This window comes from Panthera uncia, chromosome D4, assembly GCF_023721935.1.
Source record: "Panthera uncia isolate 11264 chromosome D4, Puncia_PCG_1.0, whole genome shotgun sequence".
In the NCBI taxonomy this organism is placed as follows: domain Eukaryota; kingdom Metazoa; phylum Chordata; class Mammalia; order Carnivora; family Felidae; genus Panthera; species Panthera uncia.
In genome coordinates, this window is record NC_064807.1 from 69,417,780 (window position 1) to 69,441,451 (window position 23,672).

Consider the following 23,672-nt stretch of genomic DNA (forward strand, 5'->3'; position numbering starts at 1 on the left):
TTAGGCTGAATTTGTTGAGGCAGGAGTTGATTGCAAGGTAAGCCAAGTACCCAATGGATTTTAAAAACTGATAAATACCCTTCACCCATTCTTGATGGGAGTGGAGGGAAGAGATTGAGCTCACAGAGGCCACCATATGTGACCAGCAGGAGCTCCTTGGGGTTTGGCAGAAAACTGTAGCAAGTGCTTACTGAACCATATGGTTTCCTTGAGAGTTCTAAAAAAGCTCCGTAAACCTAGATTCCTATGAATCCGGATATGGTAAGGAGTACTCTCATGTTGGGGGCAGGGGGAAGGGAAGAAGCATAGATTTTTGTATTAAAAACTATTTTAACACATGGAGTCCTCATTCGAACAATCAAATAATTTTAGACTGTTTCCAAGTTGGCATCTACGGTGCATATGATTCCTAGCTTATCAGTAATTGCTCTCATTATATTAAATTTACACTCTCCATTTCTCTTTGTCAGCTGTACTTAGTCTCTTACTGATGTTTAATACCTAATGTACCTAATTTTTGCTTATATAAATATGCTGCCATCTCCAGTGGTATTTTCCATGGGCTTTACGGAGGGCAAGGTAACGTAAGTTATGCTGAATGACACAAGATGGTTAGTTCTAACATTGACTAGTCAGGTGACCATGGGGAAATTTCTAGAACTAGGATGGATTGGATAACAGTACCTGCCCCACAGAGTTGCTGTGAGGATTAACTGACATGACATATATGCGACACTGACTGGCCTATAAGAGGTGCTCAGTGAGTGGATTCTCCTCCTGAGGTGTCTGGGCAGTGGACCCTTTGGGGACTCTTCTGTTTCCCACTTGGCATCACACTGGGTTGCCACTAGATGAATGTGTTATCTGACCTCAAGTCTGTTTACCCACTTCTCCATTCTCAGACCTAGAAATATGCTCTTATTCCTCCCCTGGAGCCGTAGATCTGTTCGAAGTTTCTTCAAGCCACTGCTCCACACCATTGCACTGAATGCTGTTTCCCCAAATTCCTTCTGGCCCCCACTCCATGCCTCTCACCCTCTTCTGCTGGCTGCATTTTCTAACTCAGTAATTTTTCTCATCCTCTTTTTTTTTTTTTTTTTTGAGTTTATTTATTTTGAGAGAGAGAGTGAGGTAGGGGCAGAGAAAGAAGGAGAGAGAGAATCCCAAGCAGGCTTTGCCCTGTTAGTGAAGAGCCCAATGCTCTTGAACTAACAAGGGCTTGAACTAACAAACTGTGAGATCATGACCTGAGCCAAAATCAAGAGTCGGACACTTAACTGACTGAGCCACCCAGGTGCTCCTCCCATCCTCTTTTTAAGGGTTCACAGCCTCTGACCAGAATCAGTCTGCCCCAGGTAACATTTGGCCATTACACTTTCAGTACCTTCTCTACAATCTAGCTTCCAGAGATAGTCCAGCTCTTGAGAGACTAAAAAAATAATAATAACAAAGAAAAAGAAAAAAAGTGGCGTTGGCATTCCACTGGTTGGGAAAGCCTACATATTGGGAATTAAATGCAGAGTTCATGGAGAACCAAGAAATTGTCTTCATTCTCTACCTCAGGTACTGAGGAATTTGAGCAATAGGAAACAGCCCTTCTTGAGTTTTTAGTAGGTGTCAGTCATGGAGTGTTTTATATAGATTATCTCATTTCATTGTTAACTAATTTAACATTTATTATCATCATCCTCATTTTATAGATGTTGAAATTGAGGCTTAGAAAGGTATTCAAATCACAAAGCCAGGGAGTAACTCAGACATTCTGGCTCCAGGGTCCTTACAAATTGTTCTACACACAACTGTTCAAGTCTACTATGGTTTTCAGGCTAAGAGAAAGTGACTGTTTCAGCCTAACCCATTTTTCTAAGACTTTGGACCCTGATTCTCTTCCCGATGCATTTGATAAGCCTGGGAGAAAGGATCTGATAAAGATAAAAATGTTAATATATTGCTCTCAGAAAATTCTCAGAGAATTTTCTATAGTACTAAGGCAATAATAAGGCAATAACTGAGGTAATCACTGCTATTGAGCATTAACTACGTGACATTAGGAACCTTCTTTATTTCATTTAATTCTTAAAATGACCCTTCCAAGTACTTATTATGATCCCCATTTTATACATGAAAAAACTGAGGCTTAAAATAGTTGTGACTAAGTAGTAAGGTGGGACTAAATTCAGGTCTCCCAGATTCCAAAGCCTTTGTTCTTTCCAAGATACTGTCTTCCACTTGTTTTCTTTACTTTTAGAAAAAGCATGTACGGCAATCTTCTCGCCTGTAGTCTCTGACCTATGACCATCTTTAATTCTGCATGAAAAGATTAAAATGATAAAGAGATTAAAATGATTCAAGGAATCAATTTCTGATTATCTCAAGTTGCCAAACAAAGCTAACTTATCCCACGAGCCAAGACCTTTCACCAAGAAAAGGAATAAAACAAACACATTGTTTTATCTTTCGTTATGTGGTTTGTGACTCCCAGTGAAAGGAACTCGGCTGTAAAATTAAGAAACAAAAACCAAATGGTTCATGATGAAGTTCTAGAATCTATCTCTTTAACAGGTAAGGGAAATGGAAAAAACAAAAAACTGGGCTAAATAACTAAAAGGAATATTGGAATGATCGTATTCCACGGAAAGAACATGAGGGCGTGGGTTGCAGTTCCAGTTTTGCACAAGCCATGCATTCTTGAATCAGTCACTTTGTTTCTTTGAGATACGGTTTCCTCATCCGTAAAATGGGGCCAATGTCTGCGTTGCTTAACCCATTAGATTGACAGAAAAATTAAAACAAGAGACGGTACGTGAAAGTGTTTTATAATTTATGAAGTCTATTTAATTATATTGCTCTGCCATCATCATTGCCTTTGGAGTCAAATCGGTTAGGGTTTAAGTCCTAATCTGGTCACTGACTATACCTGGGACGCTGGATCAGGTCACCTAACTTCTCCGTACTTCTACTTAACATTTATAACATGGATGTAACAAATATTTGTTAAAATTGCCTACCCCATAATTTTCATTTATGAATACACACCTGCCCCATGGATTTCAAATACTTTAGAGGTCACCTGACTACATCTTCAGTGTCAAGGGTGAGTCTTGATTGGATTAAGGAAGTCAAGGACTCCAGACCACCTTGCCATAGTGATTGATTTACAATGAGCATAATCAGATAACCAAAGAGTCTGGTTCAGAAACAAGCAAATTTATTACCCCACTGTCACCAATGAGAGGCACTGGAGGTTTGCAGGTGAACTGGAGCTTTGGGAAAGAAGCTTCCTAGCTTTCATGATCTAGTATCTAAAAAAAAAAAGTTATATTTCTACTTTTGGCCATAACGGAATAACTAATACCAGACTAGCCTTCCTATTGTATACAACTAGAAAACTGGGATATATATATATATATATCACAACTATTTCTAGACACCATACAATTGACAGCACAGGATTGTGACACCTGATAGAAGAAAAACAAATGAGTTGAATCCAATGGATTACCCCAGCTTTCTGCATGGAGGCATTTACTAGACACCGACAGAAGGAGGAGGAATGTAAGCAGAGCACAGTGGTCTTAATAAGCTGAGGACACAGAGACCAGAGCTCAGGGAGGCCAAACTGGCTAGAATTTTTATGGAGCACCAGAAAGGAATGAGGTGCATGGATAGATTGCTCCATAAATCTGCATGGGGATCACCTTGAATGTTTGACCAAATAATAAGCTTTTATGTATAGGGTGAGACTACACAAGAATACTTATGTGAAGCTGTAAGTTGAACAACTACCAGAACTTTCACAGTTAAGAAACATTTCTTTTTTCAATATAATTTATTGTCAAACTGGCTTACATACAACACCCAGTGCTCATCCCAACAAGTGCCCTCCTCAATGCCCATCACCCATTTTACCTCTCCCCATCTCCACCATCCACCCTTAGTTTGTTCTCTGTATTTAATAGTCTCTTGTGGTTTACCTCCCTCCCTCTCTGTTTGTAACTATTTTTTTCCCCTTCCCTTCCCCCATAGTCTTCTGTTAAGTTTCTCAAGATCCACATATGAGTGAAAAAATATGATATCTGTCTTTCTCTGACAGACTTATTTCACTCGGCATAACACCTTCCAGTTCCATCCCCATTGCTGCAAATGGTATGATTTTAAGAAACATTTCAATCTGACCAGCCAAAGTGGAGAAACCTCACTGAACACTCATAGCATTCATTAGAATCTGCAGATGTCTATACTTTAAGAATACGGCTTAGCCCTAGAACAAAGGCTACCTTAGACATGCTCAAACAGAGCTTTAAAAATGCCTTGAAATGATAAAAAAAATAACTAGAAGTAAATTAGTCGCTTTCCAAAATAAAATCCAGCACTGATTAAAGGAAAGCAACAAAATCTAGACACTCAACAAGGCAATCATCACAATGTCCAGAATCCAATAAAAATTTTTATACATGCTCAATATCACTAGTGAATAGGTAAATGTAAATCAAAACTTCACACCCACTAAAATGGCCATAATATGAAAATACGGAAAATAACAAGGGCAAAGGTATGGAAAAATTCCCACATTATAATGGAAATGTAAAGTGGAACAGACACTGTGAAAAATGGCTTGGTGGCTTTTCATTGAATTAAACATAAAATTAGTATATGACTTAGCAATCCTACCTCAAGATATATACCAAAAAATTGAAAACAGATGTTCAAACAAAACTTGCACATGAATGCACATAGCAACACTATTCACAATAGCCAAAAGGTAGAAACAACTCAAATGTACATCAATTGATACATGGGTAAACACAATGTGGTATGTCCATTCAATGGAGTATTATTTAGTCATGAAAAGAAATGAAGTACTGATACATGCTATGACATGAAAACTTGAAAACATTGTACTAAGCCAAACACAAAAGATCACATATTCTATGATGCCATTTATATGAAATATTCAGAATAAGCAAATACATAGAGACAGAAAGCAGATTAGTGGTGACCAGGGGCTGGGAAAAGGAAATCAGGAATAATTACTTAATGGGTATATGTTGCCTTTTGGGGTGAAAAAAATTGTTCTGACACTAGATAGAGGTAACGGTTGCAAAACACTGTGAATATACTTAATGCTACTGAATTGTACACCTTAAAATAGTTAAAATGGTAAATTTTATGTTATGTATGCTTTACTACATTTAAAAAAAAATCTTTATTTATTTATTTTGAGAGAGAGAGAGAGAGAGCCAGGGAGGGCTAGAGAGAGAAGAGAGAAAGAATACCAAACAGGTTCCACACTGTCAGCGTGAAGCCCAACACAGGGCTTGATCTCAGGAACTGTGAGATCATGACCTGAGCTGAAATCAAGAATCAAAGCTTAACCGACTGAGCCACCCAGACACCCCTACTTTACCACAATTTTTTAAGAATTATTACTATATGTGTCAAGAAGTAGGAAAATTCTTGTGGTTTTTTTTTCCCCTTGTTTGGAATTTGTATTATAAAACAGAGAAAAATCAGACAATAGGAACAAATCCATGGATGAAAGAGATGACGGGATAAGCAGATAAGGACTTTAAAACAGTAATTATAACTACATGAAATTATTGCATTAGTTATCTGTTGCTGTGTAACAAATGAACCCCAAATTTAGCAGCATAAATAGCAAACACTTATTATCTCATATTTTCCAAGAATCAGAAATTCAAGAGTAAATTAGCTGGTGCTTCTGGCTGAGAACCTAATGATTCCTTATGTATTTAACATGACAAATTTGAGAGTAAATATAAAAGACAGCAAAATATAAAGGGCAGTCAAAGTAAACATGGCAAATACAGAAGTAAAATGGCAAATGTGGCGGTAAATATGAAAAGACCTTTGCTGGGGGCACCCGACTGGCTCAGTCGGTTGAGTATCCAACTCTTGACTGCAGCTTAGATTGTGATCTCAGGGTTGTGGGATCAAGCCCCACACCAGGCTCCACACTGAGCATGGAGCTTGCTTAAGATTCTCTCCCTCTCCGTCTGCCCCTCCTTTGTGCATGCATGCTCTCTCTCTCTCTCTAAAATAAATAACAAGTTTTTAAAAATTAAAAAAAAAGACCTTTTCTGTTTTTTAGATTTCTTTAAAAGATAATTGGGTGGGTTGCAGCAGAGTAAGTCCCCTCCCTTCTACAGAAAACAACTATAAAACTTACACAGGAATATAGTGCTGAGACATTTATCCCAAGACAAAGACCCAAAAAGACTCAGACAAGGAAGCAGAAAGCTTGTGTGTCACTTCCTACAGGAGACACAAGGATCACTAGGTAAGGTTTCCCTGGTTATGTCACATGCTAGAATAATCTCAGGAGAAAAGCAATAGGGTTCACGTAAGGAACTTAGATGAGACCCATCTTAGCACACACTGGGGAAAGAATGAAGGTCAAGAGAAATAGTGTTGGTATATGAATCTATTTTTAGACTTGTTTGCAAATCAAAAATTCTCTATTAGATCACCGAGAAAAAAGTGAAATATCTGTCCCTATGGAGCTGAACATGGAGCGAAATTCTAAAATCCTCCGTCTAGCAGCCCTTACATGTCATCAAACTGATCTCCTTCCAGCCAGTTGGGATGCTTCCAGCAACTGATAACCAAGAGGCACTTGAGAGCTGTGGGAAGTCTCTCCAGACAACTTTCTTAGACAATGTCATTAAGCTTCTTGTTTCCATGAGCACCAAATTATTTGTTTTAAAAAGATTTCCTATGACCTCACATGTTTTTCAGTTTTTGGACCTTTCATGTCTTACTTAGAAAGTCAGCACAGCCCATGTCTGAGCAAAGTAACATGATATGACGGAAGAACTGGGTCTGAAGCCCACGCCGGTCGTGCTGGGGACCAGGAAATCGCGGAAGCACGTGAGTGCTCACCATGAGGGCAGAACACGGCAGGTGCCTGGAGGTGCATGTGGGAATCTTCAGGGAGAATAATTTTCCGAAAAACCAAGTGAAACAAATTAAGATTTAAAAATTCACTGATGCTAGATTCTGACGACATCAATTAAGGGTTAAACCTCTTCTGCTGTTCAGGGTCAGTGTGGTTAAAACCTCCCGCCTTCTTTGGGATTCAGATGAATTTACCAACCCTCTCCTGCATGGATTCCCAGCCCTTGATGTACAATGGAATCACCTGGGAAGCCTCAAAAACTTCCCATTCCTGGGACTCATTCCCAGAAATTCTGACTTAGTGGCTCTAGAGTGAGCCTGGGCTTCAGCTTAGTGTAATAGTCCCCTGCTGATTCTCATAGTGCAGAGAAGTTTGAGAACTAGGTCTGTACTGCTTTGTTACATGAAGTGTGGTCTGAGGAGCTTGTTCGAAATGCAAATCGCAGGCGACATCTGGATCCACAGAATTGAATCTCCACTTTTTAATAAAACTCACACGTAACTCAAATGCAAACTCAGTGTGAGACATGCTCGACGTTTCTGATCCTCCTTCCATTCTTCAGAGTAGTGCTTACCCTGGGCTTTACATTAGAATCATCTGGAAGGTCTTTTAAAAAACACTGATGTGTGTGTCCTCCCTCCAGAGATTCGGATAAAGTGTGGGTCAGGCATGGTTTTAGGTGGGTTTATTTTTCTTTTTTTTTTTTTCAGTTTATTTATTTATTTTGAGAGGGAGTACGTAAGTGTGCACAAGCTAGGGAGGGGCAGCGAGAGAGGGAAAGAGAATCCCAAGCAGGCTCTGCACACTGTCAGTGCAGAGCTCCACATGGGGCTCAAACTCACGAACTGTGAGATCATGTCATGAGCCGAAGTTGGACACTTAACTGACTGTTAAGTCGCCTTAACAGGCACCTCTTTTTCATTAAAAAAAAAAAAAAAAAAAAAAACTTTCCAGGGGATTTTAATATACATTCAGGGCTGAGAGCCATTGCTATAGAAAGAGAATTTTTTCTTCTTTTAATGTAACAGCCTTCGATGTAAAGTGACAATTTCTGTTAAAAATTTAGTTCCCCTGGAAAAAGTAATACTTTAGGCTATTTTTCGTCATTGGTTATCAAACGTTAATGTGTAAAGGCAGCCACTGCATTGCTTATTCAAAATGCAGATTCCAAGCATCTCAACTTCAGGGAGTTTCCTTTGGTAAATCGGGAATGGGGCCCAGAATCTGCAATTTTTACAAGCCCCAGTTGGAACTCTGATGTGTGTGGTCTTTGTGTCATAGTTTGAAAATCACTGCTTTAGCTTGGCAGAAGAATCAGAGAGTAGACTTTGACAGGGGAAAAGGAGAGAAAGGGGAACATCTAAGTCCCAAGAGTACAGGGTGAGGGAACAGAAAGAAGTAATGCAGGCAAAGCGAAAGATGGAGCCCCAAAGGTCACTGAGAGAAAGATGGAACTGTGTGGCACAATCCCTAGGAATGAGCCGTGAAGATCAAGGCTATGGGTACAGGTTACTTCCTGTCCGAGTAACTCCATGCTGCCTGAGGAACACTAGCATGCCTAAGTGCAATGAGCATCCTCTTGGAAATCTCAAGAGAGGGAGACAATGTAGGCTTTTAACTATTGCTTCCCAGAGTTCCTGAGGTTTTCCTTGTCCCTTCTGACCTACCAGATTAAGAATTAGAAGAATCAGAAGAACCCGACTTGAAAGAACACTGTTGAAAACCCCACATCCGTCAATGCACTTTGTCTTATAGAAGCAAAGTGTGTGAACAACTGTAGGTTGAGTTCTTGTAAATCAAATGATATTTTGGATCCTTATGCAACATCACTAATGATCAGAAAATGGCAACTCAAACCACAATCAGATATCAACTCACACCCATTAAGATGTCTATTATCAGATTTTAAAAAATGTGTTTAAGTAATCTCTATACCCAACATGCAGCTGGAACTCACAACCCCAAGATCAAGAGTTGCATGCTTGACCAAGCCAGCCAGGCTCCCTGGGATGTCACTATCAAAAAGACAAGAGACAACAAGTATTGGTGAGGATGTAGAGAAAGGAGAACACTTGTGTACTATTAGTGGAAATGTACAGCCTTTATAAAAAATACTATGGAGCTTCATTAAAGAGTTAAAAATAGAACTATCTTATGATCCAGCAATCCTACTTCTGAGTCTATATCCTAAGGAAGTTAAATCAGTATCTCAAAGAGATATCTGCACTCCCATGTTCATTGCAGCATTATTCACAGTGACCAAGATATAGAAACAACCTAAGCCTGTATCAATGAATAAATGGATAAAGAAAATGGAATATTATACAGCCATAAAAAGGAAATCTTATCATTTGCAACCGTAGTTCACATGAATGAATCTAGAGGATGTTATGCTAAGTGAACTAAGCCAGACACAGAAGACAAATATAATTTCACTTATATGTGGAATCTAAAAAAGTCAACTCACAGAAAGAGATTAGACAAGATTGCCAGGGGCTAGGTAGAAATGGGGGCAATGGGGAGATGCTGGTCAAAGGTAATAAACTTGCAGTTATAAGATGAATAAGTTCTGGGGATCTACTGTACAGTATGGTGACTACAGTTAATACTATATTATATACTAGGAAGTCGAGGGGCGCTTAGGTGGCTTAGTCGGTTAAGCATCTGAGTCTTGATTTTGGCTCTGGTCATGATCTCACAGTTCATAAGTTCAAGCCCCACATCAGGCTCTATGCTGACAGTGTAGAGCCTGCTTGGAATTCTGTCTCCCTCTCTCTCTCTCTCTCTGCCCCTCCCTTGCTTGCTTTTTATCTCTCTTGCAAAATAAATAAAAATAAAACTTAAAAACAATCATATACTAGGAAGTCGCTTAGAGAATAAATCTTAAGTATTTTCACCCCTCCCCACACACAAAGGTAACTATGTGAGGTGATGGATATGTAAATTAGCTTAATTGTGGCACCATGTATATGCATATCAAATTATCATATTGAATACCTTAAATACATACAATTCTTATTTGTCAGCTATACCTCAATAAAGCTGATAGGAAAAATCACCACAGCAGGGGGAAAAGGCTTGCAATTTTAAAAAAATCTCCTGATAAATTCTGCTTATCTGATATTCTTAATGAAGGACATATATTTAATATTAACAGTTCAGGGGGTCATTACTGGGTTAAATGGGAAAATGCATTTAACACATTAGGACAGTACCTGGTACCTAGAAAATTTTTTTTAAATGTTAGATATTATTTTTACTATGATGATGGAATTTGTCTAATCCATACCTCAGAAGTCCAATCTATACCTTTCCACCTCAGGGGTCATAACTAGTCCTAGAAGGCTTATAAGATTTATGTCTATTATACAAGAGCTTGCAGACAGGAACACAATCAGGCAAAACCACAGTCTGTCAATGATTGACCAAATGATAACTCCTTAGAGACGGTGGAAGTGAGTAGAACAGCACTGATTCTTTTTTCCCTAACAAATCCATTCATAAACCATTTGGTCTCATTCAATGAGAGCTTACTGCAAAAGCACAGGGATTTAAATCTCATGAAATCCCTAATTGTTATTAGTTACACTTCATTAATGGGAAAGGCCCAGAAAAGGACAAAGCAACTACTAAAATCTGGGTCTGTCTCCCTAGACCAGGTTGCAACCACTCTATACCTTCCCGTTCCTAAGCGTCCCAACAAATGTTTACTTTGCCACACTATCAAAATATGCAAAGACAAGTTGTTTGTAAGGCGACACTCCGCGAAGTTAAAATGAGACCTCTACCCCTTGAACCAATCTCAGGTTACAGAATGTAAAGCTCTTTTTTTTAAAAGTCAGGTTCCAAACAAGTTGGAAATGTACCAGCTATTCATTAAGGGGCTCAAGAGACCTCTCAGTTCAGCTGAGCCTGATTTACCTCTTTATGAAGTAACATCATTCTTAATGATGAGCTGGGGTGTCAGGCAGAGCTAGAAGATCGTCAGCTTACTCACTGGAGGACTCCATTAACAGTCTGAGCCCCTGTCCTACCAACTTGAACTCACATCTGCCTGTCTTCTTCCACCCTCAGCACCCTGTGCCCATCGGCAGCCCTGACTCTACAGACGCCCTGGTGCCAAACCCCCGGTGCTTCTTCTGGGAAGGGTGCACAGCCACAATGGGATAATTTGATATATGTATACATTGTAAATTGGTCATCACCATCAAGCTAATTAACACATCCACCACCTCACACAGTTACCTGTTTGTGTGTATCTGTGTCTGGTGAGACCATTTACAATTTATTTTCTTAGCAGCTTTCAAGTATATGATATGTTATTATTAACTATAATCACCATGCTGTACATTAGATCCTCAGAACTTAATCATCTGATAACTGGCACTTTGTACCCTTTGACCAGCATTTCCTCACTTCTCCCACCCTAGCCCGTGGCAGCCTGCATTCTAGTCTCTGTTTCTGTGAGTCACTTTTTTTAGATTCCACACATAAATAAGATCATATGATCCCTCCCTTCATTCCTAGTCATGGCACCCTATCTGTATTTGCTGCATCCCAGGGTGGAGGTTGGAGGCCCCATTACACTAGCTGTCCCTGTGGGTGTTCTCCAATATGGGGGGGGGGGGGGGCTGACATTTGGTGGGGATTTGCACCCAGAGGAGGACCACAAAATGACATTCGCAAAGCCAGGTAAGCCAGCCAATGATTGGAGCACTTAAGGAAATGAAATCCCAGCAGGATTCTGATTTTCCTCCTTAATTAGCTTCCTCCATTCGCTTAGGCATTTGTTCCCTTAGCAAGATCCTACCCCATGAACTTCCCTTTGTCTTGGCTCAAGGGTGCTTAAGTAAATACCTGGGAAGGAGATCGCCCGGTAGCTTGAGAACGCTTTTTGCAGTCCACAGCAGGCTCCCTGGCCAGACAGCTTCTACTAATGCTAATTGGACTGCTGTGTCACACTTTCTGTCCCCAGGAGAGATGCTGCTCTGCCTGCCTGAGCTCTTGCCAAAGGAGTACTGAGTTTCTGCTCAAAGAACTTCCGTAAATGTGTGTTTATGCCCAGCCAGTCTCCCGAGGGGTCAGCAGGTGTTTATTTCAGCCACATTAAAGGACTTGTTTTCCCATGACTTCTAGGTGTTCTGAAATGGAAAGGTCAAAGGACAAGCAGAATAAACCCATAACTATAATAATAGGAATCCCATTTTTAAAAGTCAGGTTAAAGCAACTCAACTTATTGATCAAATAGAACCAATATTAACGCTACAAATAAATGTTATAAATCTAATCACCAGGTTAAAGTTAGAATCACACATATTAAGAAAATAACACTGAAATCCTTAGATTCTCTCTGTTTCTATCACAACAGCCTCTCCCTGTCCTGAACTTTGATGGTTCCACTGCACTGTCAGGGTTTATTGCTACATTGATTTTTTTAAACAAGAAAATGGAGAAAGTTTAGAGAAAGGAGAAGTGGGGAGGGAAGAGGAATCTTTTTACTTTTTCTATATTAGGGAACCTGAATCTATTTCTATAGCTGAATTATGCTTCCAGGCAAAATACTGCTGGATAATGCAATGCAGAATGCTACAGTTGAAATGTTTATCTCTGTTTCCTTCATGTTGGATGAAGCTAGGAATTCATTCATTCATCGATCACTATATACTATGGTTGGGATGAACATATATATGATTTATTATCCAAATGGGGATAGTCTAGAGAATGAAAAAGATGCTTCATTATTTCTACCAAGACGAAAGGATACACCAGGACTGTCGTAAACAAAATGGGCACTGTCTGTATACCTGATATAAAATCAGAAAATACCAATGGGGTGGGTAAAAGATCTGTTCATCATTCCTCGGTTCAAAACTCAGTGCTAACTCCCACCTATTCTCAAAACACCAAGAGGTTCTGGTAAAACCAATTGGTTCTTTCATGTAAAATAAAAACATGTGCTTAGGTCTTTCAACCACTGATTTTTCTGACTTGAAACAATTCTCTTAACCTAAGTAGGATCCAATTTCTCTCCTATTATTTCTGAGAACAGATCGAATTTTGATAGGTAATTCTATATTTAATTACACTGATAGACGATGAGCAGCTCATGGAGACCTAATCTGACCAAAACAAAAACAAAAACAAAAACAAAAACAAACTACTATTCTCCTTCAAAAATGAGGAAACTACTGTCTCACCATTCAAGTGAATGTGACACAGATGGTGGAGACCTATTTTAAATTGTCAAGCAAGACAAAGTACAAAAAATCATGTATTTATGTTTGTATACATACATGTGCATACAAATAAAAATACATACGTTCAGTTTGGGACAGACTTGAGCATAGCTGATGTTAGTTCATAGCTCATGTTTTCATAAAACAGCATTTATAGTTTAGAAATAAATTTTGCCCACCTTATCACCGTTGATTCTCACAACAGCTGGCTTAGATAGTATCACTATTCCTGGTTTACAGTTGAGGAAATTAACTACTACAGATAGACACAGACTGGCACTTCTCACCCTGATTCCATCACTCTTGCAATAAAACAATAACTCATTACAGATGTTGAAGTAACAACATTTTCCAAAATTCCTTACGCTTCCATCAAACTTAAAAACCCTTCAAAGTATTTTCACATTTACTCACTATACTTAAAGGGACTACTACGTGCCATGCACTGACTAGAGTCTGGAGGGAGACACGCAGATGAATAAAACTGTCCCTGAGTATAAGGAACTGGAAATCTGATGTGTAAGACAGACAAGGATGGGGCGCCTGGGTGGCGCAGTCGCGTAGGTGTCCGACTTTGGCTCAGGTCATGATCTCATGGTCTGTGTGCTGTCAGCGTGGAGTCCGCTTGGGATCCTCTGTCTCCGTCTCTCTCTGCCCCTCCCCCACTTAGGAGCGTCATTCTCTCTCTCTCTCAAACATAAATAAACATTTTTGAAAAGGCAGACTAGGAAACTGGTCCAGTTCAGTTGATAAGTAAAATGAAGGAGCTGCAAAATATGCCGTGAGCCACACAGAAAAGAGCAAAAGGGCACGAAGGCTGGGCTGTGGGGACCACACAAGGCATCACAAGGATGTAACGCTTGCAAGAAAAATGGGAGTTTGCCAGAAGGACAAAGTGCACAAGTGCTCATGACCTCGAGTCAGGGAACATCAGGTTATGTAAAAGCAACAGTACGTTGGTTTGTAAATAGTTGTGGCAAAGGATGTATTTCAGGATAGGTTGCTGGATAATCGTTAAGGCCCAGGATGGGAGCCTGGAATGTTTGGCTAGGGAAGTTGACATTCCTCTTATAGGCTTAAGGTGCCAACAAAAGGAGAAGGAGGTGAGATGGGATACAGTGAGACACTCAGGGAAGCAAGTGCACTAGGCTTGGTTGGGACCTAATTTTAGGAGAATGAAGAGGAAAGCATTGCCGGGAAGTAAATGTTTTTAAGACAGAAGTCGGTAGGATTCAGGGTCTGGATGTGGAAGATGAGAGCTGAGAAGAAAGCAAATGTGCCCCTAAATTCTTTGAGGAGATGGGTGATTAAGTTCATGAACCCAGATGGGGCACATAGAGGGATGAGCGGATTTCCAAGGGACACTAAGAAGTTCAGTTTTGCACATATTGAGTATAAGGGGCCTATCAAGCTGTCAAGTGGCAAGACCTAGAGGGAGCTGACAATAGACTTCTACAGCTCAAGAGAAAATTCTAGGCAGTAGTTTCAGCTCTGAGTCTTTAATGAGAGGCCATAGGTGAGGCAAATATAGAAGGGCCTTCACTGAAGAGGGGAACAGAAGAATCTTTCCATTGGGGAGAGGGAGGAGGAGTTTTAAACAATAGAAGGTCATTATAGTGTTTCGTATTATTAGAAAGGTAATTAGTTGGAAATAGGTGTTTCAATTAAAATGTAGCGAAAAAACTACCCCCCCCCTTGTTTTATTAGGAAATATATACAAACCTCCACACTATTTCCCCTTAAAAAATGGACTTTGAACCACATATATGGGAAAACAAGATTGGAGGAGATCTTTCTTCCATGATGTCAAACTGATGAATGTGTGGTGACCTTTCATAGGGAGAGATGCACTAGGGAAAAAGAGGCATATTTCTAGAAGCCCCATAGGATTGACCTTCCAAGTTTCCCGACAGTTCCAAGACACCCTCTGAGATCACAACATTTCATTCAGCTCCTCCATGTACTTGTATCTAAACAAACAGTTTCAACTTCCACCACCCATGTTCTCATCCCTTTCAGATATCAGATGTAGATTTCCCCATGGCCAGCAATAAAGCCAAAGAATGACTGAACCCCCTAGTTAGCCCTGGGAAACGGGCCACACAATAAGGAAGAAGGAGGTCATTTCCCTAAGCGTCTTGTAGTGAAGTCACATTTGGCTGTGTCCCGATTGCACAAATGGCCTGTGAGACTGGATCCCATCATCTCAAGAAATGGCTTACTATGGTGTGAATATAGTTCTAACCTTGGGCCACATTATGGGCTGAACTGTCCACTGCCACCCCCACCCCAAAATTCACATGTTGAAGTTTTAACCCCCGGTACCGCAGAAGGTAGTTGTATTTGGAGACAAGGTCTTTAAAGAGGTAATTAGGTTAAAATAAGGTCTTTAGGGTGGACAGTAACCCAATATGACTGGTGTCTTTATAAGAAGAGATTTGGGTGCTGATGTGCACAAAAGAAAGACCATGGAAGACCACAGCAGAAAAGTGGTCACCTGCAAGGTAAGAAAAGAGGCCCCAGAAGAAACCAAACCTGCTGACATCTTGATTAGTCTTGGACCTCCAGCCTCCAGAACTGTGAGAAAATAAATTTCTGTTGTTTAAGTCACCTAGGCTGTGATGTTTTGTTATGCAGCCCTAGAAACCAATAAGGCAATTACAAATGTGGTATAAAATATGTGCCAAGGATTTCCCAAGACGCAGTTAAATGGAAAAAAAAAAATCAGCCTTATTTTATGATTAAGAGTATTGATGATGCACAATTGTATTGTGTAAAAATCTGTTAATCAATTACTAAGTTCTGCAGAAGTCTGACAATCCAGGAGAGAAGTTTGTCGGGGTACTTGGGTTTTGTATCATCTTTGCTACAGAACTCACTGACAGTGAGTGGCATTACATCTTGTCTGTGGCTTGGACGGGATTTGGCCCATGTCTCTTGTACCTTAAGATGTAGTGAACTGCTTTAGGCAGATTGTATTGAGTTTATTCTCCAAAACTCTTACATTTGAAAACACAACATTCTGAATATATTATGACATTTTAAAGGCAGAAAAAACCACTCGTGGATAACATCTCTGCTTGTGGGACCAATCATTTTTTCCCCTTTCCTTTCCCATTCAATTTGTCACCAAAGTCCTATTGGATACAACTTTTGAAATAGGCCTCACCTCTGTTTTCCCCACCCATACTGACTGTGACTGCCTTTGTTCAAAACTTTGTAATTTCTGGCCCATTCTATTATCCACCTAACTAAACTTTTCGAAGGGAATGCAACATTGTGGAAAGTCGCTGAGTTAGAATCCCAGCTCTGCCATTTACAAATTGTGTGACCTCCCCCAGACAGAAGCCTCAAATTTTCATGATTAAAACAGAGGTAATAACAGTACTCTCCTCACGGGGCTGTTGGAAAATTTCGTGAAATAACAAGTAAAAAGTATTTGGCATGGTACATAGAATACTCAGAAAATATTAGGTATACTATTATTAACCTTTTAAAATACATCGCCTTACAACGTTTGGTCATGCTTTCTTCTGATAATTCCACCAGCCAAGATTTTCTTGTGCTTGGCTTTCTTGTAATTGATATATTTTTTAAGCTCTTATTTTTATTTATTTATTTTTTTAAGTTTACTTATTTATTTTGAGAGAGAGAGACAGCATGAGCTGGGGAGGGGCGGAGAGAGAGGGGAAGAGAGAGAATCCCAAGCAGGCTCCGTGCTGCCAGCGCAGAGCCCGATGCGGGGCTCGAACTCATGAACTGTGAGATCCTGACCTGAGCTGAAACCAAGAGTTGGACGCTTAACCGACTGAGCCACCCAGGCACCCCTATAATTGGTATTATGAACTCAGTAGACACGCTGAATTTCCTGTTTCCAATATCACAAGTTCCTCCCACCCGCCTGAGTCTCCTCAATGACGGGACCCAAGCTCCCCATGTGAAAACCCCAGCCCTAACTGACTGGGCTTTCCCAAGTCCCCATTGTAACCCAGTCTCCCTGTGACACAAAGCTCCTGAGTTCTTTTTCCAAAGGGCAGCACTCAGCTTTCCAATCCTTCAAGTGGCCTCTTCCGGTTTGAGCTGAAGCCCAGATGCTTCCATGCAGCCCACGGTGCCTTCAAACAAGCAGCCTGTGCCTCCACACACTGCCCCCCAGCCCTGAGGCCCAGCGCAGGGCCTAACGAACAGCAGGTACTCAGTAAATGTTTGGTCAATGAGAGGAATACCTGAGAAACACACGTGAGCATCAGCCTATCGTAGCAGCTTCCCGGGGCTGCCCTAACAAACTACCACAGATTTCGAGGCTTAAAACAACAGAAAGTTCTTATCTCGAAGATCTGAAGCCCAGAAGTCAGAGATCAAGGTGATGGCAGGACCACGCTCCCTGTAAAAGCTCCAGGGGAGCTTCCTTGCCCTTCCTTGCCCTTCCTTGCCTCTTCCAGCTTCTGGTGGCCCTAGCTGTTCTTTGGCCTCCGGCTATATCCCTCCTGTCTCTGCCTGTGTCTTCACGTGGCCTTCTTCCATGTCTCTTCTGTGTCTCTGTGTCTCAGTTTCCCTCTCTTGTGTAAGAACACCAGTCAGTGGACTTAGGACTCACCCTAAAACCAGGATGACCTCATCTTGAGATGCTTAACGCAGAGTCCCTACTTCTTACTAGAGCCACCTTCACAAGTACCTGGGGTTAAGACTTGGACATATCTTTTTGGGAAACACAACTACAAACTATAGTCAACAAACTGTAACAGTCAAGAGTAAGAGAGGTCAAGAGGTGAGGTGTGATTAGAAAACAGAGAACTTTGACCGTGGTCAGGAAGGAAATGGGATTTTGTTCTGCGGGTCAGAGACAAGAGCTGTGTGGGTGCTGAGCATGCCATCTGGTGAGAGGCCTCGAGCAAGCCCAGGGGACCAGGGGAACACTTTTTTCTGCCCAGCTCTCTCATTTCAGGTCCACTTGTTAATGGTTTTGGTTTTGTCCTATGAAGTATTGTTTATTAATAAGGCAACTTAGAGAAAAGAAAAATCTGTTATATTTCCATTATGTTAATATACTCTCTACATTTTAAATTTCGTTTCATATTTTTCAAAATTACACCTGCACGAAACTCAAAGTTTATAATGTTTGTTACCAAAATAAAAATAAATCACAAACAAAAAAATAAAACAGCAAACCTTTGTACCAGAGATCCCTCCCATGTCCTGCTGCCCAAAGACAACTGCTTTAAAGAATCCTCAGTTGTTGAGGGTTGATGGGGGGTGGGAGAGAGGGGAGGGTGGGGGATGGGTATTGAGGAGGGCACCTTTTGGGATGAGCACTGGGTGTTGTATGGAAACCAATTTGACAATAAATTTCATATATTAAAAAAAATTAAAATTAAAACAATTAAAAAAAAAGAATCCTCAGTTGAGGGGAAACCGGGTGGCTCAGTCTGTTGAGCATCTGACTGCAGCTCAGGTCATGCTCCCACATTTCGTGAGATCAAGCCCTGCTTCAGGCATCGGGCTGACAGTGCAAAGCCCACTTCGGATTCTTTGTCTCCCTCTCTCTGTGCCTCCACAGCTTGTGTTCTCTCCCTCCCTCTCTCTCTCTCAAAAATAAACAAACAAAATTTTTTTTGAAAAAGTCCTCAGCTTATTCTTTAAATGTTTACTTCTATATGTCTCGATAGCATGCTTATCATAATATTTCTTGATTTCTCAGTTATTTATTGGATGGCTGCACCTTTGCCTCCACTGCTTTGCATCTCTCCCCCACTTCCCCTATCACTCACACACACACACACACACACACACACACACACACACAATCACACATGTCCTATCTCCTTGTACTCTCGAAATGTTTATGTATTAATTTTAGTTAGAACAACAGTCAGTTTTTACATTACTTACAGTTGAGCCAGGAAGTATGCTATAATTACTCATTTCATTCTTAAACAACTCTGCCTTCTACACTATTAATAATTGTATTTTGCTCTATTTTCTATATATTCATCACTAATGGATTTTCAAATGCTTCTCCATTGTCTAAATCTCCTTTTAAGACTCTGTTAATTTCGGGGTGCCTGGGTGACTCAGTCGGTTAAGTGCCCGAATTCAGCTCAGGTCATGATCTCACAGTTCATGGGTTTGAGCCCTACGACGGGCTCTGGGCTGACATCTCAGAGCCTGGAACCTGCTTCAGATGCTGTGTCTCCCTCTCTCTCTTTGCCCCTCCCCTGCTCACGCTCTGTCTCTCAAAAATAAATAAACGTTAAAAAAATTTTTTTAAAAAAGACTCTGTTAATTTCTTCTTTTGGAGCCTTATCTCCTGGAGCCAGCTGCTGTGTTTTCACTGGTCCACTGCTCCCCTCTGCCAGCTACACAGTTGCCGCCCTGGGCCCTCACCTTGAGGATGCCCTTCACCTCCGTCTCCCATGGGATTTCCTGTTTCCCAGTCCCATGTCTTCCTTTTTATTATTTACTCTCTCATTGTGGTGGAGCATCTCCTTCAATAAATTCCAGAGAAAGGATGCTTTGATCGTAAATTCTCAGGGACCCTGCATGTCTGAAAACACCTTCAGTCTATTTCATATTTAATGGATATTCTCCTAAGAATAGAATCTTGGTTGAAAATAATTTTCACTCAGAGTCTATAAGAAAAGCCTCTATTAATTTCTACCTTTCGGGGTGCCTGGGTGGCTCATTTGGTTGGGCATCCAACTTTGGCTCAGGTCATGATCTCACAGTCTGTGAGTTCAAGCCCTGTGTGCTGACGGCCCAGAGCCTGGAGCCTGCTTCGGATTCTGTGTCTCCCTCTCTCTCTGACCACCCCCCCTTCATGCTCTGTCTCTCTCTGTCTCACAAATAAATAAATGTTAAAAAATTTTTTTTAAAAATTTCTACCTTTCTCTGTTGCTGTTAAGAAAACCAAAGTCATGTAGTGCCAACATCTTCACCCAGCTACCCCCTTCTACCTCCAAGCTTCTAGGACTTTCTCTTTGTTGCCAGAGTTCTGTAATTTCATGATTACGAGGGTACCAGCCAAGGGCAGGAAACTACCATACTCCCAGATGAAAGTTTTTTAGACTTTTTAATAAAGGAACTGGTGACCTAGGCTGTGATGAAGGGAACCCAGGGATTTGGAGGCACTTCAGGACCAGCAAATGCAGAAAGCTAATAGAACAATCTGACAGGGAGGGGCAGTGGCAAGGGGAGAAATATCTGTATCAGATTCTGCTTGTGTGCTGTCACCCTGGACAGAGAGTTGCACAACAGGAACCATAGCAGCAACAGGAGTGGTCGCTGCTAGGACTGTGCATGATCTTGTCATAGTCTGCATCATCCAGTTGTGATAAGAGCAGAACCACATTTGCGTGCTCACTCACATGGTCTCCCAGTGAGTACCGGGTGCCCACCGGCTGCATATTGGTCTCTGGCTTATCAGATACTCCTTCTTACGTTCACACAGCAAAAAAAAAAAAAAAAAAAAATTTCTTCCTTTGCAGCATACGAGGGTATATGTTAGATGTGGATATGGGAGGAAGATTGATTGGTAGAAGAACTTAGGTATTGCAACTTAGTTGGTAGAAAGAAGAAAGGCCAGCTTGTCCAACTAGAAGGAAGTGTAGTCTGGGGGCCACTCCTCCAGGGCCATGTTCCTTTGGGTAAAAAGAACACAAACGATTGTATTTGTATCTGGAAGGCCTGATAGATAGCTCTTGCAGGTAAAACCTACGTGGACAGATCCTGAAGAAGAAACACCATCCATAGGATCCAGGATGGGCCAACATATATGCCCAGAGGGCCACTAGCCTCTATGAAAGTATCTTTGTATGAGCTATAGAAAGGCAACCCTTCTGTAGAGACATTAGAAAAAGATGCCCACTCTGGACAGATCCATCTGGGGAGCACAGCTCGATGAGCAGAGCAGGGCTAGATGTCACCTGCCATTTCTTCCTTGGGTCAGGCAACTTTGTCACATGGACAAACTTTACATCTATTTAAAGTGGCCCTGGGTTCTCATTTACAGATGAAATACAGCAAATTTGTTAGGGTATGGACCATGACCACAGGGCACCATAGCACCAGATAAAGGGGATCTATTGTCACCCCCCCAGAGCTGACTCAGAGTAAAATAATAACAGCAGATTCTTGGAAGCTAAAAATGCAGGCAGATGAATGGTAACCAAGTTAGCAGACCCAAGAAAGGTGAATCCTAAATGAGCGATGAGGAAAGTCAGGTCACCATCAGAGTTACACCACAAATAGATCCTTGCCACAAACAGAATTCCCAAAATGCCATCAGAATTCCCATTCCAAAGGGGATAAGACCTGGCTTCCCCATTTCCCTCATATGTTCTTTACTTTGAACCAAGCTTCATTTACAGTCACAAGAGTGTTGTTTTTCAAGGGAGGCCGCCAAAAGCCTGGTAGGGACCCTGCTAGCCCTGTGGAGCAGACGAAAAGAGCATAGAAAGCCCACGCAGCATTTAGCCTCCTCTGATACCTTGAGCTGAGGTGGGATGGGGGAGGTGGTTTGTAGGACCAGCAGACAGAGGGATGGGTTTGTAATCTCCAAGTGGGGCTACAGAAGCTACAAAGTCTTTGGTAGAAGAGTTCCAAGGCAAAGTAACCTCTGACATCCCTTGTCACCCGGGTTTTCAGAAGATTGGAACAACACGGTCCGTTATGCTTCCCAGGAAGCTTGTGGCTACAGGGACTTTGGCAAACCACCAGTCTATATCTCCTGCTGTTCCTATCTCATCCTCCCAGGCCCTGAGAAAAGGTTTCATAAGGAGCTCATTTTCCCATCCCTGACCACTTAACTCAGCTAGGAAGAAAGAATACTCAGAACGGTAGATCATAAGTCTAAGTTTTGTGGGTAGCCCTCACTGTGGCATTGCATTTAACATTTTGTGACAGCTCCATATGGCCACTGGAGAGACATCCGAGAACATGGAGGTCTTTAGCCTTCCCCAATATTTCAGCATTAGAGTCCCTGAGATCTCTTCAGGAGATCCATAGGTCAAAACTATTTTCATAATACTAAGATATCATGCCTTTTTCACTGCACCCATATTTGGGCTGATGGGACAAAAGCAATGGTAGATAAAACTGTTGGCACAAATCAAGGCAGGGACAACACAGCGTACCAGGAGCCTAGTAGTCACTGTACCCTTCACTGCCACACATTCACAGGAGGGAAAGCCAGTTTCACTTTAAAATGTCTTTGAAGAAGCAGTAAAAAGTAGAACCTTCATTAGCCCTTGATTCTTTTTTTTTTTTTAAACATTTAACGTTTAAATGAGAGAGAGACAGAGCATGAACAGGGGAGGGGCAGAGAGAGAGGGAGACACAGAATCGGAAACAGGCTCCAGGCTCTGAGTGGTTAGCACAGAGCCCAATGCGGGGCTTGAACTCGCAGAACACGAAATCATGACCTGAGCCGAAGTCGGACACTTAACCGGCCGAGCCACCCAGGCACCCCAACCCTTGATTCTTTTAATTCAGAATTTTTAATTCTGTCGGATGAATTTGGCTGTATGCATGAAGCTTAACGCATAGAAAGTAACGTTTGTCTCAAAGAAACACACTTGTGCAATTTTGAGTTTCAAGCTGAGCTAGCTACTTTTTTCTTTTCCTGAAGCATGATTTTTACTTGAAAGAAAGATCAAAGATCAAAATATGTGTGTTCATATTTGGGTATCTGACAGATATTTTTCTGAAAATGAAAAAGCGATTCTATAACTTTAATTAAAACAATGCACAGTGTTTGTTGCCAATTACAAAATTTGAGCTTTTAAGCAAAAATTACAACTTCAGAATATTTTTACCTGTGTCATGAAATTGACAGCTACCCAGCACTTAAAGATGTTTCTATCTTCAAGTTGTTTCAATTGTTTTTCTGAGGGGCATCTGGGTGGCTCAGTCAGTTAAACGTCCACCTTAGGCTTAGGTCACGATCTCATGGTTCGTTGCCTCAAGCCCTGTATAGTGCTGTGGCCTGACAGCTCAGAGCCTGGAGCCTGCTTCAGATACTGTGTCTCCCTCGCTCTCTGCCCCTCCCCCACTTGTGCTCTGTCTCTCTCCCTCTCAAAAATAAACATCAGGGGCGCCTGGGTGGCTCAGTCGTTTGAGCGTCTGACTTCAGCTCAGGTCATGATCTCTTGGTTCCTGAGTTTTAGCCCTGCGTCGGGCTCTGTGCTGACAGCTCAGAGCCTGGAGCCTGCTTCAGATTCTGTGTCCCCCTCTCTCTCTGCCCCACCCCTGCTTGTGCTCTGCCTCTCTCTGTCTTTCAAAAATGAATAAACATTAAAAAATTTTTTTTAAATAAATAAACATCAAAAATTGTTTAAATTGTTTTTCTGTGACTGGTACAGATATAAAGAGTTGGGATGTTTTGATGTTGTATCACAAAATATGTCAACATTTTAAAGATCTAGATAACTCAGTGAACCAATACTATAACATCATGAATGGGCAAAAGATCCATTCAAAATACCAAGTAGACCAATAGACTTTTCATGAAACTGAGTTCT

The 23,672-nt window shown here is 41.2% G+C and overlaps 1 protein-coding gene across 32 annotated transcripts in view; it reads right to left on the minus strand.

Annotated features, from left to right (window-relative positions):
* Positions 1-23,672, minus strand: part of LPAR1 (lysophosphatidic acid receptor 1) — a 352,881-nt gene that overhangs the window by 167,114 nt on the left and 162,095 nt on the right. The window contains exon 10 of one of the 32 annotated variants that reach the window (XR_007459186.1): positions 11,617-12,060. The exons of the other annotated variants lie outside the window; for them this stretch is intronic. The gene's annotated coding sequence lies outside the window, so the exon portion shown is untranslated. Of the gene's footprint in view, positions 1-11,616; positions 12,061-23,672 lie in introns of those variants that run through there. 32 annotated transcript variants of the gene reach the window in all.